The sequence below is a fragment of the Urocampus carinirostris genome, chromosome 9 (genome assembly GCF_059441175.1).
Source record: "Urocampus carinirostris isolate Australia breed hairy pipefish chromosome 9, RoL_Ucar_1.0, whole genome shotgun sequence".
Classification (NCBI taxonomy): Eukaryota; Metazoa; Chordata; class Actinopteri; order Syngnathiformes; family Syngnathidae; genus Urocampus; species Urocampus carinirostris.
Genome location: NC_142357.1, coordinates 6,482,127 through 6,490,166, shown reverse-complemented (window position 1 = coordinate 6,490,166; position 8,040 = coordinate 6,482,127).

Sequence of the window (8,040 nt, the reverse complement as noted above, 5' to 3'; positions counted from 1 at the left end):
TCCCGCCTGTCCCGTATTTGCTCCCGTTTGTCTCCGGCTCCGACCTGTTTTGATCCCGACTACGTCCTCTCCCGTCCTGGCTTACGACTCATTTTTGACCCCGACCAAGCTTTGCTCTCCCAGTCCCGGCTACCGACCAGTTTTTACACCCCTGACACCGCCATCGCTTGCTACGGAAGATCCACTTCCGTGTTCAGATCACAGTCCGAGTGTGAGAGCGACTTGCTTCCTGCGTCCAGCGAACACCGGATCGTGGGCACAGCCCTTCCTCTTTCTTTCAATAAAACTTGTGGTAAACGTTATGCAATTGGGTCCTGTTTCTGTTTTGGTCTTGAAAAATCATGGAAATGTAAAATAAAAATGTATTAAGTGGTGGTATGTTTATTCAGTCTTAAACTTTTTTCTCACATATCTTCAAAATTTTTGGATTTTCTTTTGAAAATCCTTGACTTTTTATGATATACTATGAATATTATTAATGTCCTTAGTATGTAACATATTACTGTGCTGAGCTTCTGCAAAGTGAGGCACGCAATTCTCTTGCGTCATGGCAGAGGGCAATAGTGATAGCAAGGATTCTGATTTACCTCAGCCCCAGCCAAAATAATTTGTGATAATATTAGCAAACTAACAGCAAGTCAGCCCATCAATAATTTTTTAACGTTGCATGGACTTTTTTCATAATGGAGGATTACCTTTCTTTTGATGCTTTATTCCAAAAGGAGCAGCGCATAGACTTCATTTATACGTTAATGTAAGAAAATTAAACCTTTTTTTTCTGCCAAAGTTTATATATTGCTTTCTTGCTCTGCCAATCAGATGATGAATTGAGTGCTTTCCGCTAAAGTCCCCCAACCTTTCCCTGCGAGGGACACATAACTTTTCCCTTCCCCGATGAGGACCCGGGTTCCGAAGTGTGATGATTGCAGGAGTGCCTAAATGTCAACTAACCCTTATTGCTTCTTTGCAGAAAATAAATTCTAAAATAAATTCAAAATAACTATCTATCCATCCATCCATCCATGATCTTCTGCTTATCCGAGGCCAGGTCGCGGGGGCAGCAGCCTTAAAAGGGAAGCCCAGACGTCCCTATCCCCAGCCACCTCCTCCAGCTCATCCGACGGGATCCCGAGGCGTTCCCGAGCCAGCCGAGAGACATAGTCTCTCCAGCGTGTCCTGGGTTGCCCCCGGGGCCTCCTGCCGGTGGGACATGCCCGGAACACCTCCTGAGGGAAGCGTCCCGGAGGCATCCTTATCAGATGCCCGAGCCACCTCAACTGGCTCCTCTCAATGCGGAGGAGCAGTGGCTCTACACAGAGTCCTCCCGGCTGACTGAGCTTCTCACCTTATCTCTAAGGGAGAACCCAGACACCCTGCGGAGGAAACTCATTTCGGCCACTTGTATCCGGGATCGTGTTCTTTCGGTTATGACCCAAAGTTCATGACCATAGGTGAGTGTAGGAACGTAGATCGAGAGCTTTGCCTTTCGGCTCAGCTCCCTCTTCACCACGACGGACCGGTGCAGTGTCCGAATGACGGCAGACGCTGCACCGACCCGTCTGTCGATCTCCCGTTCCATCCTACCCTCACTCATGAACAGGACCCCAAGATACTTGAACTCCTCCACTTGGGGCAAGATGTCTTCCCCAACCCGGAGGGAGCATGCCACCCTTTTCCTACTGAGTACCATGGTCTCGGACTTTGAGGTGCTGATCCTCATCCTGGCCGCTTCACACTCAGCTGCGAATCACTCCAGCGAGAGCTGAAGATCACAGCCTGAGGAAGCCAACAGCGCCACGTCGTCTGCAAAAAGCAGTGACGCAATGCTGAAGCCCCCAAACCGGACTCCATCCGCACCAAGGCTGCGCCTAGAAATTCTGTCCATAAAAGTTATGAACAGAATCTGTGACAAAGGGCAGCCCTGGCGGAGTCCAACCCTCACCGGGAACGAATCTGACTTACTGCCGGCAATGCGGGCCAGACTCTGGCATAAAGGGACCGCACAGCCCAGATAAGACTGTGCGGTACCCCATACTCCCGTAACACCCCCCACAGGGCCTCCCGAGGAACACAGTCGAATGCCTTCTCCAAGTCCACAAAACACATGTAGACCGGACAGGCAAACTCCCATGCAGGCTCAAAGACCCTGCAGAGTGTGTACAGCTGGTCCACTGTTCCACGGCCAGGATGAAAACCACACTGTTCCTCCTGAATCCGAGATTCGACCTCCTGGCGGACCCTCCTCTCCAGTACCCCTGAATAGACCTTACCAGGGAGGCTGAGAAGTGTGATTCCCCTGTAGTTGGAACATACTCTCCGGTCCACCTTCTTAAAGAGGGGAACCACCACCCCAGTCTGCCAGTCCAGAGGCACTGTCCCCGATGTCCACGCGATGTTGCAGAGGCGTGTCAACCATGAGGGCCCTGCCACCGAGGAGCTTTTTGACCACCTCGGTGACTTCAACCCCAAAGATGCGAGAGCCCAACTCAGAGTCCTCCGGGTCTGCTTCCCCAGAGGAAGACGTGTCGGTGGGATTGAGGAGGTCTTCGAAGTCCTCCACCCACCGATTCATAACGTCCCGGGTCGAGGTCAGCAGCGCCCCATCGGCACTATACACAGTGTCGATGGCACACCACTTTCCCCCCCAAAGATGTCGCATTGTGGACCAGAATTTCCTCGAAGCCGTTCGGAAGTCGGCTTCCATGGCCTCGCCAAACTCCTCCCATGCCCGTGTTTTTGCCTCGGCAACAGCCGAAGCCGCATTCCCCTTGGCCAGCCGATACCTGCCAGCCGCTTCCAGAGTCCCACAGGCCAGGAAGGCCCGATAAGACTCTTTCTTCAGCTTGACGGCATGAGGGTTGCCGCCGCGGCCTCCAGGCCTGGCCCCCGGTAACCTGCGGCCGGGCGAGGGAAATTGAGGACCAATGTTTTTGCTTGTCATAAGGGGTCTTCTGATGTGCGTTTTGTCTGGCCACTCACCTAGAACCTGTTTGCCATGGGTGACCCTACCAGGGGCTTAAAGCCCCTGACAACATAGCTCCTAGGATCATTGGGACACACAAACTACTCCACCACGATAAGGTAGCAGATCAAGGAGGAGTCAAAATAACTAAATAAAATAAATATCAATGAAACTACTCTTATTGGTTAACAGAAAATAGGTCGATCGAATGTAAACTATCTGTTGTTCTTTGACATTGAAATTTCCAAGTTTCACTTAGTTGTCAATTCAATGACTTTTAGTACATTTATCTCATTATCACACTAATTTTGGTCATGGTACCAGAGACAAATGTTTACTTTGTTGTGCACTTCACATGATACAATCACTATAAACTTTTTCCTATTCTTCTATGCTATTCTAAGCATTGTAAATTACAAATTTATTGTCATTTTAACATGTGAAATTCTTGACGGAATGAACATTCGCCCCTGATGCCATGACTAAAGATTGTGGTAATGAGAAATTAGATAAAAACCTATGCCTTTTCATGTGTCCCCTATATTACTGGTAGTCCAGTTGTAAGAGATTAGCGGTCTCACCACCACAACCCAGGGTTTGAATCTCATTACAACCAAAAACATGCACCCAGATTTTGAATCATTTTTCGATTAAAAAAATACACCTTACGATAAATGAAAAAAAAAAAACATAATGCTCTCGGGTATTGTAAATCAGTCGTCACTATGGCAAGAACGCCTTAACTTTCCCTCCACTCAGATCACAATTAAAACCAGTCTGAAACGGTTACAATAAATTAAACATTAGTGCAATCACAATATAGTAACCCTTGTAATCGTAAAAAGCAATAACAAGAACAACAACAACTCTAGAGCAATAGCGTAACTGTAAACTGTAAGCTATGAACACTCAAAAGAAACACGTAAAGCTCACTTTTTTAGTTCTTCATTTGGAATCCCTTGAAATATTTTTCTTCCGTGTCTGAATCGAACAGCTGGGCGAATGCGGCATCCAAAAACGCCCGGCTCCATCACTTCAAAATGGACATCGATTCGGTGTTGCTGTTGTTGTCTGGCAGTTCCTTGACAATTCCTGCCGTCTTGAAAGGTTGGACCACAGTTGTGACTGATATATAAGCCCAATTATTTATGATCCACTGACAGAAAATCGAGTCGGCTTCTGCTTACCTTAGTTTCAAGACCCATTGCGATTCAATATTGATCTATTTGTTAGGTGCATCGTATTAGAAGGCGCATGCTCAGCTTTTGAAAAAAATGAAGGCTTTTAGGTGCGCCCTAGAGTTAGGAAATTACGTTATTTTTAAAAAATACTTTCAAAGATTACAATATAGTTATTTCATAATAAATCTTCTGTGTAATAGAAAATATAAGCTCCGGGGTTCAATAATTCAACATTCACGAAAAGCAAAACGTATTGGTGTTGCCCACCCCTAATTCAAACTTGTACTGCTATTCCCTCCATTTTGGCTCAAGTCAATTCGAGTCATGTTTATTTGCATAGCTCTTAATCACAAAGAGTCTCAAAGGGCTGCACAGACAACAGATTTTTGTTAACGACAGACTGTTATTACACCATCCCCTGATTTAAAACCTATATGAGGGCAAGAAAAAACTCAAAAACCTCAACATGAGGAAAATGAAACCTTGAGAAGGGACTGCACGTGAGGTAATCTCCCTCCCAGGATGACCAGGCTGCAATGGATGTTGCAATAACAAATCATACACAGATCTTTTCAATATGAAATATAGGTTATTTATATGCTCTAGAATAGAAGTGCGTTTTAGGCTTAGATTTAAACATTTCCACTGAGGTTGCAGATCGAATCTCAGGGGGAAGAGCATTCAAAAGCAACAGGGCCCGAAGGGAGAACGCTCTCGAACCTGAGGATCTCTGGCTCTTGGCATCACTGCTAGACCAGCATTTTCAGAGCGAAGGCTCCGGACCAGAACATAGGGGGAAATTAAATCTGAAAGATATGAGAGAGCAAGTCCATGCATGATTTTGTATACTACCAACAGAATCTTAAAATCACATCCTAAGCTAACAGGGAGCCAATGCAGGTTAGCTAAAATCGTGGAAATGTGATCAAACTTTCTTGTCTTAGTTTAAAGCCTTGCTGCAGCATTTTGTACCAGCTGAAGGCTCTTGATTTTGGACTGACTGGATTTTGGAGGTAACAAACGCATGGATTATGATCTCTGCATCCCACTAAGACAGCAAATTTTCGCAATGTTGCGAAGATGGAAAAAAACTGTTCTAGTAATATTCTTAATGTGTGTTTGAAAGGACAGATTGGGGTCAAATATGAAACTTAAATTTTTGACTGAGTCACTCTGGGTGATAAACGTAACAAATATGAAATGTAAATGTGACTATTGTAAATTTGGCAATGTTCAGGGCAGTTTTTGAGAACAAGTCACGGCATCTAGATGGACCAATAACTAACATTTCGGTCTTTTCAGAGTTAAGGCGCAAGAAGTTGAGTGACATCCATTCTTTTATATCAGTGAGGCAGGCTTTCAAATTTCCATAGTTTAGTGTGGCAGATTCCTCCATCGGAAGATATAGTGGACTGTCATCTGCGTGGCAATGGAAACTTATATTATACTTGCGAATAATAGCACCTGATGGAAGCATCTAAATGCTGAAAAGAAGGGGGCCAAGTAATGAAGCCTGCGGAACCCCACAGGTAACACTTAAGGGCTCAGATGTCATTTCACCCTATTTAACACAACGTGTACTATCTGAGAGGTAGGATCTGAACCATAAGAGGACGGTTCCCTCTGAGACCATTCCGTTTTTCCAGCCGGTCTGGTTAGATATTATGGTACACAGTGTCAAAGGCAGCACTACGGTCCAGCAGCAGCAAGAATGATGAAGCGTTGGAGTCCATTACCAGTAGAAGATCATTGGTTACCTTTAAATAGGGCTGTCTCAGTAGAGTGGTTAGCCCTGAATCCTGATTGCATAAATTCAAAAAGATTGTTATCGGATATAAAATCATTCAGCTGCTGTGCCACAACTTTTTCAAATACTTTAGAAAGAAACGGTATGTTTGACACAGGTCTTTAATTACATAAGCTTTCTGGATAAAGGTTGGGTCGTTTCAGTGTAGGTTTAATAACAGCAGACTTAAAAGTGGGATAGTGGGATAGTGGGATAGTGGGATAGTGGGATAATGGGATAGTGGGATTGTGGACGCATTCTTAAGGATGGGCTGGGCACCCGTATGATGCGGCAGGGGTAAACCAGTGAAAGCTGCCGGTCTCTGCTGTTGAACAAAAGAGTGTGTTGTGTCACCCTGACCCGAGTGACATGGCCGCTTTCTGGTGTCCCGTTTCATCTGGAGGGACGAAAGCATGACCAACTTTGGTGCCGAGGTGCCTAACTTGTTCGGGTGTTTGGGCAATTGGGTTGGCCATGGGCCAAAAAATGTTATGTGGGTTTTTTTTGTTATTTCCCTTTTATTTTCTTTGTTATTGTATGTGTGTGTCTTGCTGTCGGTCACCCCTCTTGAGGGATATGACCAAGGTAGATAGATAGACTTAAAGGCCTTTGGAACTACGAGCAGTTTCAGCGACAGACTGCTGTCACTGTCTTGTACTACGGACAGACTGAAGAGATCTTTTCTTCCTCATGCCATGAGGCTCTTTAACTCTACCCGGCAGAGTAAAAGCCCACAGTAAACCACACCACCTACATTGCATATTGCCGAATCTTACTGCAATATGTATTCTGTGTAGCACTATTTAGTTATTCTATATAACACGCTACAGTGGGCATTTGCACGTCACACTGGGTATTTGTATATTGTATTATTTTTGCTTTATTATTGTATTGTTCTCAGCTCAGGGATGCTACTGGAAATGTGAATTTCCCTTCGGGGATGAATAAAGTATCTATCTATCTATCTATCTATCTATCTATCTATCTATCTATCTATCTATCTATCTATCTATCTATCTATCTATCTATCTATCTATCTATCTATCTATCTATCTATCTATCTATCTATCTATCTATCTATCTATCTATCTATCTATCTATCTATCTATCTATCTATCTATCTATCTATCTATCTATCTATCTATCTATCTATCTATCTATCTATCTATCTATCTATCTATCTATCTATCTATCTATCTATCTATCTATCTATCTATCTATCTATCTATCTATCTATCTATCTATCTATCTATCTATCTATCTATCTATCTATCTATCTATCTATCTATCTTTCTATCTATCACCTGAGGAGAGTTATATATTTATAATATTTAGAACAGAAGGTCCAAGGGGGATATTCTTTTGGGCCGCAATCACCTTCGAAAAATAGGATGATTTTGCAGTGGCAAGGGCTGCTTTATACTTTAACAAGCTGTCACACCAGGTTTGACGGAAAACCTCAAGCGTTGGTAGCGAGCCATTTTCTTTCAGATTTCATGCAGTCTTGTTTAAGCGATCTTGTTTCATCAGTAAACCAAAGTGTGCGTCTTTTAGGTCGTGATTTAAGATGCAGGGGCGCTACAGAATCCAGGACACTTTCCACGGTAGCATTAAATTCATTAATGAGTGAGTTAATAGAGCCTGTATATGAAGGAAACGACGCAACTACTCCTGAAAGAAAGTCAAATATTGCGGCCTCTGAATCCTTTAGTTTCTTTAATACAACATTTAGCCAGCACCTTAAATGTAACTAAATAATGATCAGCAATAACGGTAGTAACACATTCACATTTGTGCTTGAAACTCCTCGAGTCATTACCAAATCTAGTGTGTTTCCACCTTTATAAGTTGGCAAATCAATCAGTTGATTAAAACCAAATGTGTCAATTCGAGACCGAAAGGCAACAGTAAGTGAACTGAGTGGGGAGTTTGTATGAATTTTAAAGTCCCCCATAATTATTATTTTGTCTTCATAGGCTACTAGGTCAGACAGAGAATTCATGGTCCTGGTGCGCGCACGCATCTTGAGATGATCCAGTGATGACGTAGGCTTGCAAAAGGCTCTATTGGCTAAATGAGAAAATAAGAACGTTACTTGAAGTGAAGCGGCG